This window comes from Canis lupus, chromosome 30 (genome assembly GCF_011100685.1).
Source record: "Canis lupus familiaris isolate Mischka breed German Shepherd chromosome 30, alternate assembly UU_Cfam_GSD_1.0, whole genome shotgun sequence".
Lineage (NCBI taxonomy): Eukaryota > Metazoa > Chordata > Mammalia > Carnivora > Canidae > Canis > Canis lupus.
In genome coordinates this window covers 12819375-12844525 of record NC_049251.1, presented here as the reverse complement: position 1 = coordinate 12844525, position 25151 = coordinate 12819375, and the positions used below count along the sequence as shown (strand labels likewise).

The 25151-nt window shown below is 37.7% G+C and overlaps 1 long non-coding RNA gene across 1 annotated transcript in view; it reads right to left on the bottom strand.

Annotated features, from left to right (window-relative positions):
* Positions 1–21339: 21339 nt before the first annotated feature.
* The window catches only part of LOC119866828, a 41909-nt gene continuing 38097 nt past the window's right edge, over positions 21340–25151 (bottom strand). Inside the window, exon 6 of the long non-coding RNA XR_005381343.1 lies at positions 21340–21441. This is a non-coding gene — a long non-coding RNA (uncharacterized LOC119866828). The remainder of the gene's footprint in view (positions 21442–25151) is intronic.

The window sequence follows — 25151 nt, the reverse complement described above, 5'->3', positions numbered from 1 at the left end:
TAGAGTATTCAAACTGTGATATTTGCATAGACATATAGATTGTGGTGCCTGGTTAGCACAATTGAGTGAATGTCCAACTCTTGACTTCAGCTTAGGTAATGATCTTGGGGTCATGAGATAATGCCCCACATCAGGCTCTGCACTCAGTGTGGAGACTGCTTGAGATTCTCTTTCTCTCCCTCCTCCCCCACCCTCGTCCTCTCTCTCTAAAATAAACCTTAAAAAAAGGGTAGACCTATAGATAAATGGAATAAAACTTAGAGTCTAGAAATAAATTCATACATCTAAGATTGATTTTTGACAAATATGTCAAGACTAGTCAATGCAGAAAGAATGTCTTCAACAAAGGGTGCTGAGATAACTGATTCAAAAGAATGAAGTTGGGGGCAGCCCCAATGGCCCAGCGGTTTAGCACCACCTTCAGCCCAGAGCATGATCCTCGAGACCCAGGATCCAGTCCCACATCCGAGTCCCTGCATGGAGCCTGCTTCTCCCTCTGCTGGTGTCTCTACCCCTCTCTCTCTCTCCCCCAACCCCCCCCTGCCACTCATGAATAAATAAAATAAAATCTTAAAAAAAAAAAAGAAAGTTGGACCCTTACCTCACATTTTATACAAAAACCAATTCCAAATGGTTCAAAGATCTAAATATATGAAATAAAACTATAAAACTCAGAAGAAACATAGAAGTAAACCACTAAACCGCTGTGACATTAAATTTTTCAACAGCTTCTTAGATATAACACCAAAAAGCATAAGTAACAAAAGAAATGATAGATAAATTGGACTTCACAAAAATTTAAAACTTTCATGCATCAAAGTTCACCATCAAGAAAGTGAAAATATAATCTACAGAACAGGAAAAAATAATAAAAAATCATACATTTGATTAGAGTCTAGTATATATGATATATAAATATATATATATGAAGCACTCTTAGAACTCATCAACATAAGACAGCCCAATTAAAAAATGTACAAAGAACCTGAATGAACATTGCTCCAAAGAAGATATACAAATGGCTAACAAGCACATGAAAAAATATTCCCCATTATTAGTCATTTGGGAACTAATGACAAATGACAGAACTTCAATGAGATAGCAACTTCACACACACTAACATGGCTACTAAAAAAAAAAAAAAAACTATTGGCAAGTATATGAAGAAATTAAAAACCTTATACACAGATAGTAGTACTATGAAATGGTGAAACTCCTGGAAAAGTTTGGCACTTCCTCAGAAAATTAAACATAAAATTACCCTGGGAATCAGCAATTCCACTCCTAGGTATATACCAAAAAGATCAAGAAACGTTTTTTAAGAAATATTTGTACAAAATTTACATAGAAGCATTATTCACAATAGCCAAAGAGTAGAAACAACCTAAATGTCCAAAACCAGTAATGAATAAACAACATGGTATAAATACAGTGTAATGTTACTAAGCTATAAAAGAGAATGAAGTACTAATACGTGCTACAACTTACATGAACCTGGAAAACATTATGCTACATAAAAGAAACTAGATGCAAAAAGTCATACATTGCATAATTCCATTTATATGAAATATCTGGAATGTCCCTCACCCTCCTCAGCTCCTAAGCAGAGGGAATTAGAGACAGGACAGTTTACCTGGAACACCGCTCCAATGTACTTCAACCCTCTTTAGGCTCTGTAAAACAAATGTCTGTAGTAGAAAAGTGGATCCCTCAGGCAGCTGAACTCTGGACAGACTGGATTATGTGAAAAACTTCCTCTTTGGTACTTGAGTCTTATTTCCTTAATATAAATGCCTTCCTGTAATAAATATTCCTAAAAGGGCTTATTTCCAAAATGTATTCCTCCAGTCAGAGGCTGGATTAGCTTCCACTTTTAGTATTTATAATTTTCCCTTCCAATGCCTTTTTTTTCTCCTGGAAATGTTCATTTAGTTAACAGATGGGCACAATTTGCTATATGGTCTATCAGCAAAGGTCTGTAGATCTGGAGCAGGTTTGGCTCATGAACAGGGAGAGCTACAAAGCAAAATAGTATTGCAAATGGCTTCTTTATCCCATAGCTACAAAGGGTAGAAAGGCTATGAACTTCAGTATCCTAACAGCCACTTCTCTGAAAACAAGTTTTGTGATCCTATGGAAAGGGAGGAGAAAAGTGGTACCTTTGCCACCCTCCTTTCCGCCCCTAGCAGCATACAAGTTGGTACATGTGCGTGTTATGATTAGGAAAGGCGATCTAAAAGTACACAGCATTACACCATCAGTAGGGGCCTTTCAGTGTGGTAATGCACCAGAAGCACTGCAGTTGGTTTATTGTTAAAGAGTATTGGATAGCTTAATGGAAGACAATCTGAGAGTGAGATCATTCTTCCCTAACTTTCTCAACATAGTCTGCTACAAATTTCTGAATTGCTTTGAGACCATTGTAGTGTAACTCACTAGTATTTGGAGGGGTCATGCCATTGGCCCAACATGAAGGTTCTCTAATCTTGGCTGATGTGTAAGAAGCAGCTCCTGTTAGGATTAAGCTCCTATAACACAATGTCAAAGAAATAGATGAGGAACTGGAATAAACTGGTGGATGACCTCACAATTAGAATCCTTTTTGGGGTCATTAAGAGAACAGAGCAAATAGGCCATTCTAGCTGAAAAAAAACAAAAAAACAAAACCTCTAGCAAGATCCCATTGTCTCCCTGTTGCAAATCCAGAATTGCCAGTTTTCATCGAGACCTTCATAGAGGAATATCTTGTTGAATTCTATGCCACTGTAAATGATAGTCTTTGCTTTTAAATAGTCCACTTCCTGAACCATCAGACAAGTGATATTGAATACCTGGTACTTGATATCTTTTTTATATATAGATACTTACTGAAGCTTCTGCCTTCATATGTCTGTAATAAACTGGTCTCTCTGGAGAGAAGAATGTTCATGGCTGGATTTTACTTAGGACATCTGGAATGCCTCTGGCTTTGGGTCTTAGCCTTTAGAATTTTACTCTAGTATATCAACGCCACTCATACTTAAATGAGGTGCTGTGTATAATCTAATTGAATCTGTGTGGAGAGCATGATTAATTCTTCTCATAGTTTGAATCTGTTTTTATAGCCAAATTAATTTTTATCTTGATGTTTATCTTGTTTTATCTAGATGTTCTCTGTGCTTACAGAGACTAAGACAAACTTACTAGGCTCATACTTAGAGCTAATGGACAGGGTTGAAGATAATGCTGACTGATTCACTATGACTTCACATTGCAATCTCCTTAATCCCAGTGCTACCTACCATTTTCTGAATATTCAGTCAAAGAGGTGTTAACCAATGACCTCAGGAGTAGAGGTTAATCTTCACCCCTGGGAGAAGGAATCTCCTGGAAAGGCTTTTGAAGGTGTTGAACATGAAGGCATGGGCTCTGGAATATCCAAAAGGTACTTGCAAAATGAACACTCATCTGACACATTGTCAAAGAGAGTAGTGCCAGTAAACCCCTACTAACAATGATAGAAATTGGAAATGAGCTGTCACCTATACATACGATATTATAGACTAGTCTAGAAACACAGTATAGAAATCAAAGAACACCTTGTACTGTTTCTAAAGATCTCTTTTGCTTACTGGTTTATGATCCATTTGATTGTGTGCTCTAAGGAAGAGTTTATAACCAAAAGCTTGTCAGAAAACCCAAATAGCAAGAAGCATCTGACAATTGTGACAGAAAGATGTATTTTCTGAGGAAAGTTATGTATTCCAAAAGAAACATGATTCAAAAAAATCTACTTGAATCTTCTCAACCAGGAGATATCATTCAATATTGCAGTCTAAAAGAGCTTTTTTCCACTTAAGTTTGTAGAAAAGTTGGAAATTACATAGCACTCTGGTTGTAGGCCCTTTGCTTTGAGAACTTAACATAAGAAAATCATTCAAATGGATGTCATGCACCACAGGGACCACCATTTTCTTATCTGTCAAGGAAACTCGGGTCAGTGCTACCTACCATTTTCTGAATTGAAACTTCATTTTTTAAAAATATTTTATTTATTTATTCATGAGAGACAGAGAAAGGCAAAGACAGAGGCAGAGGGAGAAGCAGGCTCCCTGCAGGGAGCCCAAGGTGGGACTCAATCGATCCCGGGATTCCAGGATCACGCCCGGGGCTGAAGGCAGATGCTCAACCACTGAGCCCCCCAGGTGTCCCAAAACTTCATTTTTTAAAACCCTCCTGCCATTTTTACCTTTTGTGTCAAAAATAATGGTATTAAAACTTTCCCTTGCATAATCTTAACATTAAGATCAAGGGAGAATAATTTCAGGCTCTATTACCCTTTAATAGTCACACTGCGGGCAGCCCCAGGGGCGCAGTGGTTTGGCACCGCCTTCAGGCCAGGGCGTGATCCTAGAGACCGGGGATCGAGTCCCACGTCAGGCTCCCTGCGTGGAGCCTGCTTCTCCCTCTGCCTGTGTCTCTGCCTGCCTCTCTCTCTCTCTCTCTCACTCTCTCACTCTCTCTCTGAATAAATAAATAAATAAATACTTAAAAAATATAAAAGTCACACTGGAATGCTGCTGGAAATTCCTAATGTCTAGCCCAGTCAATTGTCCTAATCAATAGATGATAACTTATCAGTTTCTGGTGCTGCAGCTCCGTGGGTGCTGAGACTTTGAGGAGGACTTTCAAGCAGAATTAGGATTGGAAACTTTGGTTTAATTTTATGTGGCTTTTCAAAGTAGGACTATTCAAATCCAAGAAAAAACAAATTACTAAAGTTTAAGGCCTCTTCCTAATAAAAGTTGGACCATCCAGCATTCTGGGACTGGTTCACAACCTTTTTCCTGTTCTGTAATATTTCTATCATGTTCTGAAATCTATCAAACAGAGCAAGTATTGCAAGAATAGACTCAATGTGGATTAGGTAACACTACCGTGTTAGCAAAGGTGGAAACATCACGATTCCAGATGTCAAGTTCTATTACAAAGCTGTAGCGATCAAGACGGTATGGTACTGGCACAAAAACACATAGATAAATGGAACAGAATAGAAAACCCAGAAATGAACCCAAAACTATATGGGTAATTAATCTTGGACAAAGCAGGAAAGAATATCCAATGGAAAGAAGTCTTTTCAAAAAATGGCATTGAAATAACTGGACAACAATATGCAAAAGACTGAAACTGAATGACCTTCTTATGCCATGCACAAAAATAAATTCAAAATTGGATGAAAGCCCTAAATGTGCAACAGGAAAATATTAAAATCCTAGAGGATAAAGGCAGTAATCTCTTGACATCAGCTATAGAAACTTAGTAGATATGTCTCCTGAGATAAGGGAAACAAAAGCAAAAATAAACCACTGGGATTTGATCAAAATAAAAAGCTTCTGCACAACAGAGGACACAACAAAGCTAAAACACAACCTATGAAATAGAAGATCTTTGCAAATGACATCTGATAAAGGGCTAGTATCCAAAATCTATAAAGAACTTATAAAACACAATGCCCAAAAAACAAATAATCTAATTAAGAAATGGGCAGAAAACATGAATAGACATTTCTCCAAAGAAGACCCCTCTGGCCAACAAATTTATGAAAAGAGTTCAACACCACTCATCATCAGAGAAATACAATCAAAACTACAATGAGATATCCCCTCACACCTGTCAGAATGGCTAAAATTAACAAACAACAGGTGCTGGTGGAGATGCAGAGAAAGGGGAGCCCTGTTACACTGTTGGTGGGAATGCAAACTGGTGCAGCCACTCTGGAGAACAGTATGGAGTTTCCTCAAAAAGTTAAAAATAGAAGCACCCTACAGTAATTACACTACTAGATAGTTACTCAAAGGATACAAAATTTCTCATTTGAAGGGATACATACACTCTGATGTTTTTGTTTATTTATTTTTTAAAACCATTTTATTTATTTATTCATGAGAGAGAGACACACACAGAGGCAGAGACACAGGCAGAGGGAGAAGCAGGCTCCATGCATGGAGCCCAACATGGGACTCGATCCTGGGTCTCCAGGATCACACCCTGGGCTGAAGGCAGCGCTAAACCACTGAGCCACCCGGGCTGCCCTGTTTTTGTTTTTCAGATTTTATTTGAGAGAGAGTGTGGGCATATGGTGGAGGATAAGTGGGGGGGGGGAGTGGCAGAGGAAGAAAGGATCTCAAGCAGACTCCACATTGAGCATGGAGCCCAATGCAGGGCTCCATCCCATGACCCTGAGACCATGACCTGAGTTGAAATCAAGAATCAGACACTTAACTAACTGTGCCACCCAGACACCCCTGCACCCTGGTATTTATAGAATCATCATCAACAATAGCCAAATTATGGAAGGTATGATCATTACTTTAAATTCTCTGTTAGGCACATTATTTCCATTTCAATTAGTTCTCTTGCTGTAATTTTGTCTTGTTTTTTCATTTGGGACCTAGTCCACTGTCTCCTCATTTTGTCTGTGTGTGTGTGTTGTGTCAGCTATATCTACTGCTCTTGAAAGTAGTGGCCTCATGAAGAAGAGGTCTTGTAGTGCCTGCACGGCAGTGTGTCCCCTGTTCACTAGTCTGGGACTTCGGTGGTGTCTCCTGTGTGTTGTGTGTACCCGAATGTTGTGGTTGAGCCACTTTTCCCTTCAGGACAGTCATCGGCCTGTTGTGGGCACTGTTTGGTCCCTAAGGTCTTAATAGGTCAGTTTGGGGCTCCCTTGGGCTTGCATTGAGTCAGACTACATGTTTGAAAGATGGACTAGCACAAAACTGCAAGCATTTTCCCTGTGTTGTCTCCTGAGAAGCTCTCTTTGGTGAGTAGGGCCTGCAGTAAGACCAATTATCTACCCTGATCCCACTGCTAGAGCTACCGTCTAACTGGTGTGTATGGTTATCTTTCCCTCTTCCTGGGGCAGGGGTATATTTGGAGTGGTGCTGGCCCCTGTTGGAGCTGCTTACACTCTTCCACACTTGTGATACTGCTTTGGATGGACTCTGGACAAGACCATATTGGGGGTGTGTGGATTTGCAGTGTGTGTGTGTGTGGGGGGGGGGGATGTGCAGCATTTGCAAGGCTTTCACACTGATCTGCTGGGGGAGGGGAGCTGCTACCACTGAAACCAAGGCCAGTGTGACTGGAGGGGGCAGATTTGCAAAATGCAAGGGAGTTGAGGTAGTTGATATTGGTAGGGTTTGCCTGCTGCTGGTCCTTTATGGGAGGGAACCTGCAGAGCAGGGACTGAGGCAAGCCTGGCTGGAGGGGCTGGATCTGTTGAAGTATGGGGAGGCAGGGTAGTGGTGTAAGCAAGTCAGGTAGATGTCAGTGATGCTCTGGTTCTCACAGGTAGCTAGGGAGGGAAATGGCACCTGTCAGCAACTTTGTTCCTAGAGGAGTCCCCCAACAATCTCTATCCTTCCAGGACATGCCCGAGATGAGTAGACATCTACCTCCTGTTTGCCCCCTGGATTTTTCAAACTGCTGCTTATACGCTGTCTCTCTAAGGATGAGCGTTTCTTTTCCTCTCACTCTCCCAGACCTGAGTCCCCTGATTTTTAAAATTCTATATTTTAATTACAAATGATGGTAAGGACTAGGAAAATTCAGCCCCTGTGGTTTTCAATGTCAAATGTTATGGGGATTCGTCTTCCTGGTGTGGGCTCCCCAGTATGATAGTTTGTTTTTCTCCCCTCTCCAAACCATTGGGTACCTCCCACAGGTCTGTTTAGCTCCACACTGCATCTCTGCCCTTCCTACCCTCTTGGGTGTGGCCTCAGATCTACATTTAGTTATGGAGTTTGTTCTGTCAGTCTTTGGGTCATTTTCTGGGTAATTAACACTGATAAGAGTGTTATATAGTTGCATCCTTGGGATAAGGTGAGCTTAGGGTCCTCCTACTCTGCCATCTTCCCAGCATATTCCAGTTTTTTCTTTACTTGATTTCTAGTTCCAAGTGATTACATCAGAAGAGATGCTTGGAATGATTTCAATCTTCTTAAATTTATTGAGACTTGTTTTGTATTCTAATAGAAGATCTGTTCTGGAGAATGTTCTATGTGCACCTGAAAAGAATATTCATTCTACTGTTTTGTGAAAGAATTGCTCTGTATATATTTATTCCATCTGATCTAATGCATCATTGAAGGCTATTATTTCCTTGTTCAATTTCTGTCTGGATGACTTATCCATTAATGTAAGTAGATATTAAATCCTATCCTATTATTGTATTACTGTTGTTTTTTTTTCCTTTTATGTCTATAAATATTTGCTTAATATATTTAGGTGCTTCTAATGTTCGGTGAGTAGAAACTTAAAATTATTGTATCTTCTTGTTGGATTGATCCCTTTATCATTTCATAATTCCCTCTTTGTCTCTTGTTATAGTATGTTTTAAAGTCTATTGTGGGGGCACCTGGTGGCTCAGTTGGTTAAGCATCTTTCTGCCTTTGGTTCAGGTCATGATCTCAGGGTCCTTGGATCAAGTCCCACATTGGGATCCCTGCTCAGCGAGGAGCCTGCTTCTCCCTTTCCCACTCCCCCCAACTTGTGTTCATTCTCTCTCTCTCTCTCTCTCTGGCAAATAAGTAAATAAAATATATTTTTTTAAAGTCTATTGTGTTTGATCAAAGTATCACTATCTTGCTTTCTTTTCATTTCCATTTGTAAGGAATATCTTTTTCCATCTCTTTACTTTCACTCTGTATGTGTCTTTAGGTCTAAAGTGAGCCTCCTGGAGACAAGATATAGTTGAGTCTTGCTTTTATATCCATCATTAACTCATGTCCCTAATTGGAGCATATAATCCATTTACAGTTAAAGTAATTATTAATAACTATGAACTCATTGCCATTTTGTTATTTTTTCCCCTGTTTTTATAGTTCTTCTCCATGTCTTTGTTCTTTTGCTCTCTTCCCTTGCAATTTGAGGACTTTCTTTAGTGCTATGTTTGGATTCCTTTCTCTTTATTTTATTGTTCTTGTGTGTATCTACATAGGTTTTTGTTTGGTGGTTACCAAGACATTCACATATAAAACCATATAAATATGGTAGTCTATTTCAAGCATATTCTGAAATCACTGCATTCTTACCACATCCCCAGCTCCTCTTCAATTTCTGGGAAGAGTTTGAGAAGAATTGGTATTAATTCTTCTTTAAATATATGGTAAAATTCACCTTTGAAGCCATCTGGCCCTAGGCTTTTCTTTTAGGGAGATTTTGATTACTTCTTCAATCTCCTTACTAGTAAAAGTCTGTTGTTTCTATTTCTTTCTGATTCAGTATTGATAGGTTGTATATTTTAAGAATGTTTCCATTTCTCCACAGTTGTCCAGATTTTTGGTATACAGTTTTTCATAGTAGCCTCTTATCTTTTTTGTATTTCTTTTCTATAATTTGTAATTGCTCTTCAATTGCTACTGAGTATAATTTTATTGATTTGGATCCTCTTTTTTCCTTGATTAGTCTAACTAAGGACTTGTCAATTTTCTTTATCTTATCAATGAACTAACTCTAAAGTTTGTTAATTTTTCTGTTGTCTTATTTTCTATTTCATTTATTTCTGCTTTCATCCACATTATTTTCTTTCCTTCTAACTATGGGTTGTTTGTTTTTTTCTGGTTCCTTGGTACATAAAGTTACTTTGTTTGAGATCTTTCTTGTTTCCTGATAGTCATTTACTGCTATGAAATTTCCTCTTAGAACTGCTTTTGCTGCAATACATAAGGTTTTATACATTGTATGTCTATTTTTGTTTTAAGATCCTTTTTAAATTTTTATTTAAGATGAAGTTAAACCTGCTTAATCTCAGATTTTATAATATATAATGAAATAAATTTGTCTGAATTCCTTCTGGTTTGGAGATCATTGAATCAGGCACTTGTGACCCTGACTTTGTGTATGGTAGAGATCAGTGCCTGGGCTCCCTAGCTTAAGGAATGGACCTTGCCCCAACTGCTGAGTTTAGTGACTTGCTACATGGCTTAACAGCATCTCCACTAAGCCTTATTGTATTCCTGAAAGGACACACATTTGTTTTGGATGAAACTAAAACTGTGTCACTAAGTGATTTATTGAGACTCATTAAATGGTAATTTTAAAACTGATGTAAATACTTCCCAATGTATTGATTATTATGTTCAAGTATACAGTTGGCTTCCTGTTCATGTCATTGGAGGCTTTTCAGTAATTATAAGGCATACTGGCAACGCTGGAGGCCCAAAGGGTTTGACTGTGGTGCTCAAATTATCAAATGCTGGTCAGCAACATGTTCAAAGGAAACAATTGAAAGCCAGAGAAAGGTTCCCTAAAAACCTTGGTAGAAGAAGAATTGGACTATTTGCTGTTGGACTAAGAAAAGAGAAGTTAGATGTGGCCATTGTTGACAAATCATAAATACTGGTAGTTCTGGGATATCAGAGGGTTGACCTGTTTGGATGGTAGTGAACAAGCCCAAGATTCATCATCTTGAAAATATTGGATATTATTCTCATATACATAAATAACAAGCACACAATCCAATCCCCAAACTAGAGTATACCAATAAATTACATATACACATGTTCTTGCCAAATCCTGTTTTCCTTCCTTTCCCAATCAACATTATAATCTTCATCTGTCCTTTCTGTTATATAAGTACCTAAGCAATATTAGTCTTGATCATTTTAATATTATAAATAAGTATTGCTATATAATTGTTAGGGATTTGTTTCTATCCATTTCCAAGCTGTATATAGCTCTAGTTCAATTATTTTTAATTTTTCTATAATATCCCTCAGATTTTTATTAATTTAGTATGTTCTCCAGCCAAGTGTTTTCTGTTCCTACAAGGAATCTGAAAAGGAAAACTTGACATTTAGTCCTACAAAGAAGATCTTGTCAAATGATGTTCCCACTGAACCTTTCTAAATAGACCCTTTTATACCTGATGGGGCCACTGGAATTTTCTCAGAGTCTCTGGTTCAAAAATAGGCAGCTTATATGAGCTGTGGATTATTTGGAGCTCATAAAGTAGTTGCAGGCTCAGCAACTATTTTATGCCAAAGAGAAAAGTCAGCAGATCAGTAACAATATGTGTCAACTACATAATGGCCGCTGCCTCCTTTCTGCCCCAAGTATCCCACAACTCTCCTTTGTGGCTCACTCTAACCAGAAGCACACAAAGTGAATTGTGGAAAATGTACTTCAGCCTAGCCAAGTTGGCACATTACAAAGACATCAAAGAATTTGACTTTCTTTTTTTCCTCGATCCAGTGGCATTACCGTCTTTTTTAGTGATAGATTTTCCTCCTCCTTCAAGCAGGGGTCAAACCGTTCTGCTCCTGATTCATATAACCTGCCTGAAGGAGAAAACTACTTCTTGAATTCAGAGCAGACTTGTCCCTTCTGTTAGAAATCTCTAAAGATAATAGACTCAGCCTTCTCCCAGAGTCCTATTAAAGCACTGAAGATGTCCCTTATCACTTTGCCTTTCTTAGTATAAGGAAGCTAAATCAACCCCTTGACACACTAGTAGAACGTAAGACATAGTCCTCTATCCAGGACTGAATTGGCTCAATACCAGAGTCAAGAGAAGGATTCAGGACTTCCTATCCATTGGAGCTTGATCCTTGTGATTTGGTTTTTTAGTGATCTTAATAAAATAGATGTTCGGGACACCTGGGTGGCTCAGTGATTGAGTGTCTGCCTCTGATTCAGGGCATGATCCCAGAGTCCTGGGATCAAGTCCCACATTGGGCTCCCTGCATGGAGCAAAATTTCATTCTTTTTGCATGGAGCCTGCTTCTCCCTCTGCCTGTGTCTCTGCCTCTCTCTCTCTCTCTCTAATGAATAAATAAAATCTTAAATAAATTAAAATAAATGTTCCCTGCCCCATGAGTACATGCATTAAACTGCCCATTGGCTAGGTCTCACTGAAAAGTGCTGTGATCAGAGCGGTTTACCCATGAACCCAGCATCCATAGTTTACGTCTGCTCTGACATATGAATTTTGCAGTTCCACAGATATTGCAATGGTAGGTGTTACTGGGGCCCTAAAGGAATCCTAATGTCATCTATTTGGATGGTTTACCAATTTTTCCTTATGCTACTGAATGTCATCACCTGACTCTTCTCTGACTCTTCCTATTTTTTTTTTTTTCCTGGTCTGAGATTCTAATGCATTAGGTAGGGGATACAAATGCTTCAGTTTTGGGGCACCTGGTTGAGAATCAGACTTTTGGTTTCATTTTGGGCTGTGATCTCAGAGTTGTGAGATTGAGCCTCATATCAGGCTCTGTGCTCAGTGCGGAGTCTGCTTGAGACTCTCTCTCCCCCTATCCCTCCTGCTTGTACTTTCTTTCTCTCTAAAATAAATAAAAATTTTTAAAAGGCCTCAGATTTCTGGAATTTCGAAAACAGTTTTAGAGGCAAGGCAATGTTGAGTCCATTCAATATAGAGAAGGTACGTGATAGATAAACCAGCTGTTGCAGTATTTGAGAAGATGAATGTGAATTTTAAAATCTGGCTAGGGCAGAATTGTTACCTATCATTTGGAGTTATCTTGGCTTTGGTGGGAAAGAGTCCTGGAGAGTTTGGATATGTAATATGGAACTCCAGGTCTTAGTTGCCAGACTGTACAGGACAATTATGAAAAAATGCATGACCCAAGTATAATCTGGGATCTTTCAAGGAACCAAATAGAACATCATCAGAGGGATAGTCCCACCTATGGCAGATAGGGAGAAATATAAAAAGGCAAGGAAAATATGTACTTCTTATAGCAGAATAGCAGAACATTCTGCTTATTATTTTATTTATTTATTTTTTTTTAATTTTTATTTATTTATGATAGTCACAGAGAGAGAGAGAGAGAGGCACAGAGACATAGGCAGAGGGAGAAGCAGGCTCCACGCACCGGGAGCCTGATGTGGGATTCGATCCCGGGTCTCCAGGATCGCGCCCTGGGCCAAAGGCAGGCGCCAAACCGCTGCGCCACCCAGGGATCCCAGAACATTCTGCTTAAAACAGATCTCTATTTAGACTTCAATGCTAACTTCTGTGGTCTTTGCTCTCCACAGAAGTAGACTTTGAATTTACTTTTATAAAATAGGAGAGAAAACCTATTACTAGGTAGCTTAACTGAAATTATCTTCAGGGTTTTTTTTTTTTTACTGTTTTATATAATTTTTATTAACCCTTTTTTTACATTGCCAGTCAAAATATTGCTTTCCAGAGTTACTTAAGTTAGTTCCTTTCCTTTTTATTGAAGTATAATTAATGTACATTGTTATGTTAGTTTCAGGTGTAAAATATGATTTAACAATCCTATGCATTACTCAGTGCTCATCATGACAAGTGTACTTTTACTCCCCTTTAGCTATTTCACTTATCTCCCCACCTATCTCATCTGGCAACTACTAGTTTGTTCTCTGGATTTAAGAGGCCTTTTTGTCTGTTTTTTCTTTGTTCATTTGTTTTGTTTCTTAAATTCTACATATGAGTGAAATCTTATAGCTTTTGTCTTTCTCTGTCTGATATATTTTACTTAGTATTTTACCATCTAGGTCCATCCATGTTGTTACAAATGACAAAATTTCATTCTTTTTGATGGCTGAGTAATATTTCATTGCATATATATACAACATCTTTGTCCATTCATCTTTTAATGAACACTTGAGTTGCTTCTGCATCTTGCTATTGAAAATGCTGATACAATAAACATGGGGTACATATATCTTCTTTAGTCAGTCATTGTGCCAGGGAAATCCTGATGTTGAGCTTTGTCAAGAGTGGTCAACCTTTCTACATTATGTTGAGTACAAACATTGTGTAAATGAATAGGAAAAAATGACCTAGAGGATTGTGTTCCTTTGAGACTTGTAGCAGAAACTGCTTTCTCAAAGCTTAAGACTGTGTTACTTCTGGCTCCTCACTGCTCTAACCAGAGGGGCCCCAAATACTGAACAAGACAGAAATGAGACAACAACAGACACTTCTATTAACCTTTTATTTATGTTAACCTTCATAAAAGCAAGGTATTGACATACAAAAATGGAAATGGATATCAATCCCAATCCAGGTAAGTTCTTTCTATATTATTTCTATTACCCATACATTAAACATAGCAATACCCAAGTGGAGCAAACAGGTTCTGTTGCCTGCTGCCTTAGTTTAACCTTCCTTAGCAGTAGATAGTGCAACAAGGACACAAATACAAGTAGTTTATTTGGGAAGTGGTCTTCAGGAAATACAAATATAGTGAGATGAGATGGGGAAGGAAAGGAAGCTAATGGTGCACTGCCAAACTAGTTACTACCAGCAAACTCTGGAAGTGAAAGGAATCCTAGCTCAGGTCATATAGAGATTGCCCAGCTTAAGTAGCTCCACTGAGAGTGGCTGAGAGTAGCCCTTGTCATGAATGATACAGAGCATCCAAAATTATGCAGTGGGCTAATTAGCCAACTGGGTTGCCCCATCTCCAGCAAGTACTTTTTTAAAGATTTTATTTATTCATGATAGACAGAAATGCAGAGACATAGGCAGAGGGAGAAGCAGGCTTCCCACAGGGAGCCTGAAGTGGAACTCGATCCCAGGACCCCAGGATCATGACCTGAGCCAGAGGCAGATGCTCAACCAATGAGCCACCGAAGTGTCCCATCTCCAGCAAATATTGAAGGTACTCCAGCAAGTACTGAAAAGCACCTCCATGGCAGCTACATTCCTCATTTACTCATTGATAGGGCAGTTTATCATATAGCAAAAAATGTACTCAAAATCTGGGTTACATTCAAATACCAGCATTCCCTTAATTACTCTTGGATTTTGGAGTGCTAACTAAAATCTTTGCTTTTAGAAAATGTTTATCTCATGGTGGGTTGGCACGGTTGGTATATGTCTACTGTGAAAGAGGCTGAAGGACCAATAATTTTTCAGTTACAAGACCTTGTTCCCACCTCTTTTTCTCTACCCTCCTTACTAAACTCAAATTGACCAACCATTTGCTAAGCCAAAGCCCCAGTCTTGCATCGGTCTTATGATTAACTGAAGTTCAACTTCTTCATACCTTCTGAGAATCTAAACAGTGAAAAATTCTGAGAACAACAGTGAACTTAATACTTCCTCAATATATTCCATAAAAACCTTAAGCTAACCTGTTCCTTGAGGAATAGTCCTCTTCAGCTGATCTTAACTTTTAGTAAAGACCCGAGCTAACAGCTTTGGGTGGGTTTTTCTCCTCCAATAATTTTCTAACTCTCTTTATAGTCCTCTCAGATAAATATAAGATTGCATTTATTTTCAAAGACTACTTGTTTGACAAAATTTGAAGGGTCTTCTCTGGTAAATTTCAGAAAGCGTTGAGAAATCTGGAAGTTACTTTGTAGTATCTAAACCTCCATTCCCTTTCTCCTACCCTAAGCATATACCTTAGAGGTTTCTTGGACTTAAGAAACTTTCCCACTTGATGGTAAGAAACCAGGGTCCTGTGAAAGGTTCTTCCTAAAATTGTTCTTATTACAACAGGAATTATAAAAGCAGACTGAGTCTTGAATTAAAAAATTCACTTAGCACTTTTAAATATTAAGCCACCACTTTTTATACAGATGGGGCAACAAAAATATATATTTCTGTCCTTAAGAGGAAGGTACTTTATAGACTATTACTAGTTCATGCTAGACCAAATTATCAGTTAACAACATCATGAAAAGTTAATGGGTGGAGATCAACTATACATTAAATAATTGAGACCTAGGGTGTTGCAAATTGCTCTGGGAGGTGTAAAAGTAAACATTTGATGTACATTTTCGTTGAGTTTGGCTAGCATATTTTGGTAATTCCCTCGGCATAGTTTTATCTTGAGATCTAAGATAATATAGAATTAGAAAAGTGAAATCTTAATTTGGTCTCCTAACGGTTACACGTCAGGCCTCCAATGTGAAGTTGAAAACTTTCCATCATTTAGTCAACACTGAGAGACTTTTATTCAACTATTATCAATTGCTATTTTATAACTGGGTCATCCTGACCCAGAAGCAAATACATGAGTAGTGATCCAAGGCCCTTACCTTACCTTGATCAGTATTGACAAATAGGGCCTTTATTCTCTCTGCCAAACTATACCTATATTCTAACACGTGACTGAACAAATCAAGACCGAGACTAAATGGCAGATAGGAACATCTGGAAATCATCTCTTCCTCTTGCTTTAGGAATATTCACTCTATTCTAATTTAAACTGTAATTAATTCAAGACAGACTTATTGAAGACTTGGTCACAGGCAGAGTTCTAAAAACATTCTATAAATTTACTTTTAACCCCCATGGCAATCAAGACAAATTACATAATGTCTGAAACAAGGTCATCCATAGAGATTACAAGTATATTTTCTAGCTGGGTGGTTGGAAATCAAATATTATAACCTTATATAGTGCAGTATAGGAACATCTCATGTGTATAAAAGGAATGAATAAAACAGATGGGATGATCGTGGAAGTAGGAAATTAAAGTCAGTCTCCCTAGTATGGTAGACAGAAACACTGAAAACCTAAAAATTATTTCTCTCAGGAGGAAGACATCATTCCAAGAAGGGACTGAGGGATTAGTGCTGGAGGGAGGAGGCTCTCTTAATACTACTCCTCATAGAAATTTAATATATGAAAGTATGTTTTCTCTGAAAATACAGCTCCACGAAAAGCCACCTAGCCTCTCACTGCAAACCACGTTGCCATCTCAGATCCCCAATATCTTTGATGTAATTTAAAACATCTATACGTCTTAAAATAATGTCAGAATAGCTGTGGTCCAAAGAAGTCTCTCACTTCAGTGTTAAGACCTTTTTCAATACTCCAGAGGAGCTTTTACTTGAAGGTTCTTCTAGCTTGTCAACTTTGAGAATATTTCCTTATTGAACCTCAGTAACTATGGTGAGTTCAGAAATGGGAAGTTATCACTGAGGTCCGTGTGGTTGTATGGAAAATTTTTAGTATTTACTTTTGATCTTCAAATTTTTTTCTTAAACTGGAATGCTATCCTTTATGTAGAGCAACTTGAATAGAAACAGATTCCAGTACTTTAAGACTGTACTCTGATTTCTATGAGGTATATGCAAATAGAATGCTATCCTAGTGAATGGAGTGTAATGAAGGTCTGTGGAGCTTCACTGCTGTTCAAGGCATCCTAAGCTGTTGATATGAATCCGTGTATTAAGTCCTCTAGATATTCATGGGGAATGAGATCATTTCTCAAGAAATTTACCAAATTAAGGTAGCAGAACTTAGGAAAGACAATCAGGAATCAAAGAGGGCAAGATTAAAGATTCAACTTCTATTTCAGAACCAGGAAATCCCGAAGCAGAACTGGTAAATGTATATGGAGTTCATGTGTGATGGTGTTGGGACTCTCACTGGATATTAAAGTAAGTCCTAGGAATTTACCAGATTTTTTTATTGAGATATTCTTGACATAGAATATACGTATTGTGAAATGATTACTACAGTAAGTTAACATCCATCACCACATAGTTACATTTTTTTTCTTATAAGAACTCTTAATATCTATACCCTTAGCTAGTTTCAAATATACAATAAGGTATTCTTAAATACAATAACTGTGCTGTACATTATAGCCCAGGACTTATTTATCTTAAAACTGGAAGTGTGCATCTTTTGACCCCCTTCACTCACCACTGGCAACTATCAATCTATTCACTGTATCTGTGAAGTTTTATTTTTGTTTTCTAGATTTCACATATAAGTGTGACCCCTGCAGTATTTGTCTAACTAATTTCACCTCATATAATGCCTGCAAGTTCCATCAACTGTGTTGCAAATGGCAGAATTCTAGTCACATTCTCTTTATCCATTCATTCAAATGTTAGTTGCTGGCCACCTAGTGTTCTTTAAAATGGGAAAAAGAAGTAAATAGACCTTTTACCAATCTATTTGTGGTGTTTTTGCTATTGAGATGTAGGAGTTTTACATATAAATGTATAATATATTATTATAATAAAATTATAATTATAGTTATATAATTTTATATTATGTATTACAATTATATAATATAGTTATATTTAATATTTATGTTTAATGTATACTGTATAATATATAATTATGTAATTATATAATATATATTATATGTAATATATTATAATTTTATTATAAGATAATATAGTTATATTATTATATAATTTTATTATGTTATAATATATAATGTATTTTATATATATATATATATAATATTAACCCCTTATTTGGTACATGGTTACAGATATTTTCTCCCATATGGCAGGCTGCCTTTGCATTTTTTCTTGATGGTTTCTTTGCTGTGCAGAGGCTTTTTAGTTTGATGTTGTATCACTTCTTGATCTTTGCTTTTGGGGTCAAATCTAAAAAATCATCAAGATCAATGTCACAGTCTGTTTTGTCTGCTTATATTATCTTCTGGGGGTTATGGTTTCAAGTATCAAGTCTAATCCATTGTAAGCTGATTTTTGTGTATGTTCATCCAGTTTTTCTTTTGCCTGTGTCTACCTAGTTTTTCCACCATTTTTTAGAGACTATCCTTTCTCCATTGCATATTCTTGGCTCAATTGTCATAATTTAACCATATTTGTGTTTATTTCTGGGCTCTCTATTCTGTTCCACTGATCTATGTGTCTGTTTTTAATGCCCATACCACACTATTTTGATTACTATAACTTTCTAACCTAGTTTGAAATCAGAAAGTATGGTACCTCCAGTTTGTTCTTTTTCAAAGTTTCTTTTACTATTTGGGATCTTTTGTGGTTCAAATTTTAGGATTGTTTTATTTCTGTGAAAAATACCATTGGAATTTTGATAGGGATTGCACCGAATATTGCTTTGGGTAGAGTAGACGTTTTAACAATATCAATTCTTCCAACTCATTTACATGGAATGCTTTTCCATTTATTTGTGTCTTTAAATGTCAAATTCCTTAACCTTGATGAAATTTATTCCTAGTCATTTTATTCTATTTGATGTAATTATGAATGGGAGTGTTTTCTCATTTTTTCTGATAGTTTGTTATTAGTATAGAAATGTAGCTGATATTTGTATATTGATTTTATACTAAAACTTGATTGGATTAATTTATTCTAGATTTCAGGGGATCATTAGGGTTTTGTAATATGTCAGCAAATACAGACAGTTGTGCTCCCTTTTCAATTAAGATGATTTCCACCCTCCTCCCAGTTGATTTGACTAGGACATTTAGTACTGTGTTGCATAAAAATGAGAAGAATAAGCATCTTTGTCTTGTTCCTGATCTTTGAGGAAAAAGCTTTCAGCTTTTCACCATTGAGTATAATATTAACTGTGGGCATGCCATATACAGCCTTTTTATGTTGAGAGTTTTTATCATGGATGAATGCTGAATTTTGTAAAATGCTTTTTATGCATCTCTCAAGTTCATGTGATATTAATCCTTCATTTCGTTAATGTACTGTATTACATTAATTTGTGGAGGTTGCATCCTAGTTTCCTGGAATAAATCACACTATGATACCTTTAATATGCTATTGAAATCAGCTTGCTAATATTTTGTTGAGAATTTCTGCATCTATGTTCTTCAGAGGTATTGGCTTGAAGGTAGTTTTTTGTGTTTTGGTTTTTTTTTTTTTTTTCTGGCTGAGTCTTTGGCTAGGATATCAAGGCTATGCTGGCCAGCTTCCAAACTCATCTTAACTTTTGGAGAGTCTTAAGAAGAGTTGGTAGTAAATCTTCCTTTAATGTTAGCCAGAATTCACCAGTGAAGCCATCTGGCCCTGGGCTTTGTTCTTTGGAAGATTTTTTACTATGATTCATTCTGTCTCTTTAACGATAGTCTGTTCAGATTTTTTATTTCTTCATGACTCAGTCTTGGTAGGTTGTATGTTTCTAGGAATTTATTCATTTCTCTGGGGTGTTCAGTTTGTTGGTGTATAATTGTTCATATATTCTCTCATCCTTTGTTTTTGTGTGCCATTCTATCTTCTGTCTTCTCTCTCTCTCTGAATATAACTAAAATTCTGTCCATCTTTTTCAGAAATTATAAAAATAAGAGCAAGGTTTTGAAGTTGTCTTTTTAGTCTCTTTCATGTATCTCCACTCTAATTTTTGTTACTTCCTTCTTTTTACTAATTTTGAGCATAGTTTCTTCTTTTATAGTTCCTTGAGGTATAAACGTTTTGAGATCTTTGATATAGGTATTTATTGCTATGAACTTCTCTCTTAGAACAGCTTTTGCTTATCACAAGTGCCCTCTTTAATACCCATCACTTATTTAATCCATCACCCACCCACCTCTCCTCCAGTAACTCTGTTTGTTCTGTACAGTTAAGAGTCTGTTTCCTGGTCTGCCAATTTTTTTGTTTCCCCTATGTTTGTCTGTTGTTTCTAAAATTGCACAAATGAGTGAAATCATATGGTATTTGTCTTTATCTAGCTCCATTCACATAATTGTAAATAGCAAGATTTCATTCTTTTATATGGCTGAGTTTATATATACATATATATATAATATCACATATCATCTTTATTCATTAATTGATAGACATTGGGTATCTTTCTGTAATGCTGCTATAAACATCAGGATGGATGTATCCTTTCAAATGAGTATTTTTGTATCCTTTGGGTAAACACCTAGTATTGCAATTGCTGGGTCATTGGGTAGTTCTATTTTTAACTTTTTAAGAAACATCCATACTGTTTACCAGAGTGACTTGTAACAGTTTGCATTCCCACCAATAATGCAAGAGTGTTCCCTTTTCTTCACATCTTCACCAACACCTGTTGTTTCTTGTGTTGTTAATTTGAGCCATTCTGACAGATGTGAAGTGATATCTCATTGTAGCTTGGATTTGCATTGCCTTGACAATGAACTTTTTTGTCTATGTCCTCTGCCCATTTTTTAATTAGATTGCCTTTTGGGTGTTGAGTTATACAAGTTATTTTAAAATATACTTTGGATACTAGCTCTCTATCAGATATGTCATTTGCAAATATCTTCTCCCATTCCATAATGTTGCCTTTTAGTTTTGCTGATTCTTTCCTTTGCTGTCAAAAGCTTTTTTTTTTTTCTTGATGTAGTCCCAATAGTTTATTTTTGCTTTTGTCTCCCATGCCATAGGAGAAATATCTAGAAATAAGCTGCTAAAACTAGACTACTTTCTTACACTATACACAAAAATAAATTCAAAATGTATTAAAGAACTTTGATATTGGTGAGCATCTTTATGACTATTATTTTCAAGTTTTTATCAGATTTATTTATCTCCATTAAAGTCTTTTTTTTAATAAAAAAGATTCCATCATTTGGAACATATTCTTGTTTCTTCATTTTTCTTTTTTTTTATTTTTATTTTTATTTTTATTTTTATTTTTTTGTTTCTTCATTTTTCTTGACTCCTATCAAGGGATGTGTCCTCTGCATGGCAGCCTCTAAAGCTATGGTGCCAGATGTGTGCACAAGTTCTTTTCTGAGATTCCTGTGGAAAGCCAAAGAAAGAGTATGACTATGACACCTCTAGCCTTCCCCATCTCTGGAAAGCATTGTATTTATCCCCGAAGGTTGTGTTACAGGCTCCAACCTGAGGGGAAGTCTTCCAATTTGAGATAAGCAATATGCTTCTTTCATGGAAAGACTGGGCATTTCTATGTGCTACCTCTATGCTCTGCCCTGAAGTATAGCTAATTAAGGATAGTTTTTTGTTACAGTCCTATGAGACCTGTGAATGTAAACCTTAATGGTCACCACATCTAGGCTAACAAGGTATGTCCACTGGTGAAAGCCACAAAAACTGAGACAGCCAACAGATACACAGCACTTTTTTAGAAGATACTGTAGCAAGACAGAAGGAGAGGACAAGGTGGTGTCGGCTCTCCTCCCTGGTCTCTGCAAAGTATTACTGTTGGCCCCTAGTTGCTAGGAGCCTACTCTTCAGGCTGAAGATTTTAAGATAAGCAAATAGGAATCTTTTACAGAAAGACTAGGCACATATCAGTCTGCTGCCTTTGTGCTGGGTGATGGTGACATTAATTCTTAAAGGATTCGTTTGGTCTCACCATGACGGTCTTTTTGGTCACTTACATGAGCCATCAGAGCTTGATGTTTGGGGGACCCATCTCTTAAATAATATTTTTAAAAGTTGGAGCACCAAATGTGGGATCCAAACCCTTTACTCCTCAGGGTGAAGCTGGGAGTTGTGAATTCCCTCCTTATTATGTGTTGTCATGCCAGAAATGGGATTTGTGATAAGACTGTCTCAGCTTCTCCTACAAATTTTGATTTGTTTTGTTTTTCTTGTTCATCCAATGTGTAGGAGCTGCTCAGCTAGCTTCTGAATTTCTTTCAGAGGGAATTTTTCTGTATGTAGCTGTTGATGAGGTATGTTCAGGAGCCTTCTAAACCACTATCTTGAACAGGAACCTCAAAAATTATTAGATTTAATATTGTCTCTGAGCTGCCTAGCAGGAGAATTGCTAGTGTAAATCTGTGATCTATTGACCCATGTGACTTTGGAATCTACCCTAGTCATTGAATCTGTAATATATATTTCAGTATAAAACTTAACTTATGCCCCTTGGGTCCTGGGCCACAGTATATATTCAATTTCTCTCTCTAACTTCATCAAAGTATAGAAACATCATTTTCTAGAGAAAAACATTCATGATATACAGGTAATAGTTGGAGGTGATAAGACATTAACTATTGGTATGAGGCAACTGGTTTATGACCAGAGTATGAAACTTTAACCCTTCAGCATGAAAACCTGCCTTGCATAGGAGATCTGATCTAGAGGAATGCCAGTAATATCTTTTTTTTAATTAATTTATTTTTTAATTGAAGTTCGATTTGCCAACCTATAGTATAACACAAAGTGCCCATCCCATCAAGTGCCCTCCTCAGTACCTATCACGCAATTACCCCATCCCCCCCACCTCCCATTCTGCAACCCTTTGTTCATTTCCCAGAGTTTCGAGTCTCTCATCATTTGTCTCCCTAATTTTTCCCACTCAGTTCCCCTCCTTTCCCTTATGATCCCTTTCACTATTTCTTATATTCCCCATATGAGTGAAACCATAGGATGATTGTCCTTCTCTGACTGACTTACTTCACTCAGCATAATACCCTCCAGTTCCATCCAAGTCAAAGCAAATGATGGGTATTCACCTTTTCTGATGGCTGAGTAATATTCCATTGTATACATAGACCACATCTTCTTTATCCATTCCTCTGTTGAAGGACATTATGGCTCTTTCCACAGTTTGGCTATTGTGGACATTGCTGCTATGAACATTGGGGAGCAGGTGTTCCAGCATTTCACTGCATCTGTATCTTTGGGGTCAATCCCCAGCAGTGCAATTGCTAGGTCATAGGGTAGCTCTATTTTTAACTCTTTCAGGAACCTCCATACTGTTTTCCAGAGTGGCTGCACCAGTTCACATTCCCACCAACAGTGAAAGAGGGTTCCCCTTTCTCCGCATCCTCTCCAACATCTGTTGTTTCCTGTCTTGTTAATTTTTGCCATTCTCACTGGTGTGGGGTGGAATCTCATTGTGATTTTGAATTGTATTTCCCTGATGGCAAGTGATATGGAGCATTTTCTCTTGTGCCTGTTGGCCATGTGTATGTTTTCTTTGGAGAAATGTCTGTTCATATCTTCTGCCCATTTCATGACTGGATTCTTTGTTTCTTGGGTGTTGAGTTTGAGTTCCCAGCCCAGGCATAGGGTAAGGTTAGTAGCCTGGGTGAGGGGAGGAAGGGCCTCCCAAAGGGCTTTACTGTGAATGTGTCAGGATTCCAGCGCCAGGTGGGCTCAGATCCCACCTGCTTGATAGGGGGGCTGAATGCAAGACTGGCTCAGCTGGAGCAACCCCCTCCCTCTCAGCCTTTCATGCAGGGCCTTCACCAGCCTGTCGGGGTCGCTGTTGTGTACCTTGCCAGTGGCTTCCCAGGCTGGTTGTGCCAGGCCCTCGGAGCTGCTCTCCTGGGCAGGGTGGAAGGGGAGTAGCTAGAGGGAGCCAGGAGCACTGGCTTCTCTCTGAGGACTTTCGGCACAAGAGCACCGGCACCTCCCATCCCCAGCACTGTTCTTTGCACTTCTCTGGTGGCCCCAATATGAGTCATTGTACAAAGGGTTGCCTTTGTTATTTTGTAATGACTTTTCTGTGAACCAAATGCTAATGAAAATCTCTGCAACCAAAATAAAGTTCTATATTCTAAAAGAAAAAAAAAGTTCTTTATACATTTTAGATACTAGCCTTTTATCTGATAGGTCATTTACAAATATCTTCTCCCATTCTGTAGGTTGTCTTTTAGTTTTGTTGACTGTTTCTTTTGCTGTGCAGAAGCATTTTATCTTAAGTCCCAATAGTTCATTTTTGCTTTTGTTTCCTTTGCTTTCATGGTTGTATCTTGCAAGAAGTTGCTGTGGCCAAGTTCAAAAAGGGTAATGCCTGTGTTCTTCTCTGGGATTTTGATGGATTATTGTCTCACATTTAGATCATTCATCCATTTTGAGTTTATCTTTGTGTATGGTGTAAAAGAATGGTCTAGTTTCATTCTTCTGCACGTAGTTGTCCAATTTTCCCAGCACCAAATTTTCTCTTTATTGAAGAGACCGTCCTTTTTCCAGTGGATAGTCTTTCCTGCTTTGTCGAATATTAGTTGACCATAGAGTTGAGGGTCCACTTCTGGGTTCTCTATTCTGTTCCATTGATCTATGTGTCTGTTTTTGTGCCAGTACCACACTATCCTGATGATCATAGCTTTGTAATACAGCTTGACATCTGGCATTGTGATGCCCCCGGCACTGGTTTTCTTTTTCATTATTCCCCTGGCTATTCGGGGTTGTTTCTGATTCCATACAAATCTTTTTTTTTTTTTAAGATTGTATTTACTTATTCATGAAAGACACAGAGGAGAGAGAGAGTCAAAGACACAGGCAGAAGGAGAAGCAGACTCCATGCAGGGAGCCTGATGTGGGACTCGATCCCGGGACTCCAGGATCATGCCCTGGGCCAAAGACAGGCACTAAACCACTGAGCCACCCAGGGATTCCCTGATTCCATACAAATCTTAAGATTATTTATTCCAACTCTGTGAAGAAAGTCCATGGTATTTTGATAGGGATTGCATTAAACGTGTATATTGCCCTGGGTAGCATAGACATTTTCACAATATTAATTCTTCCAA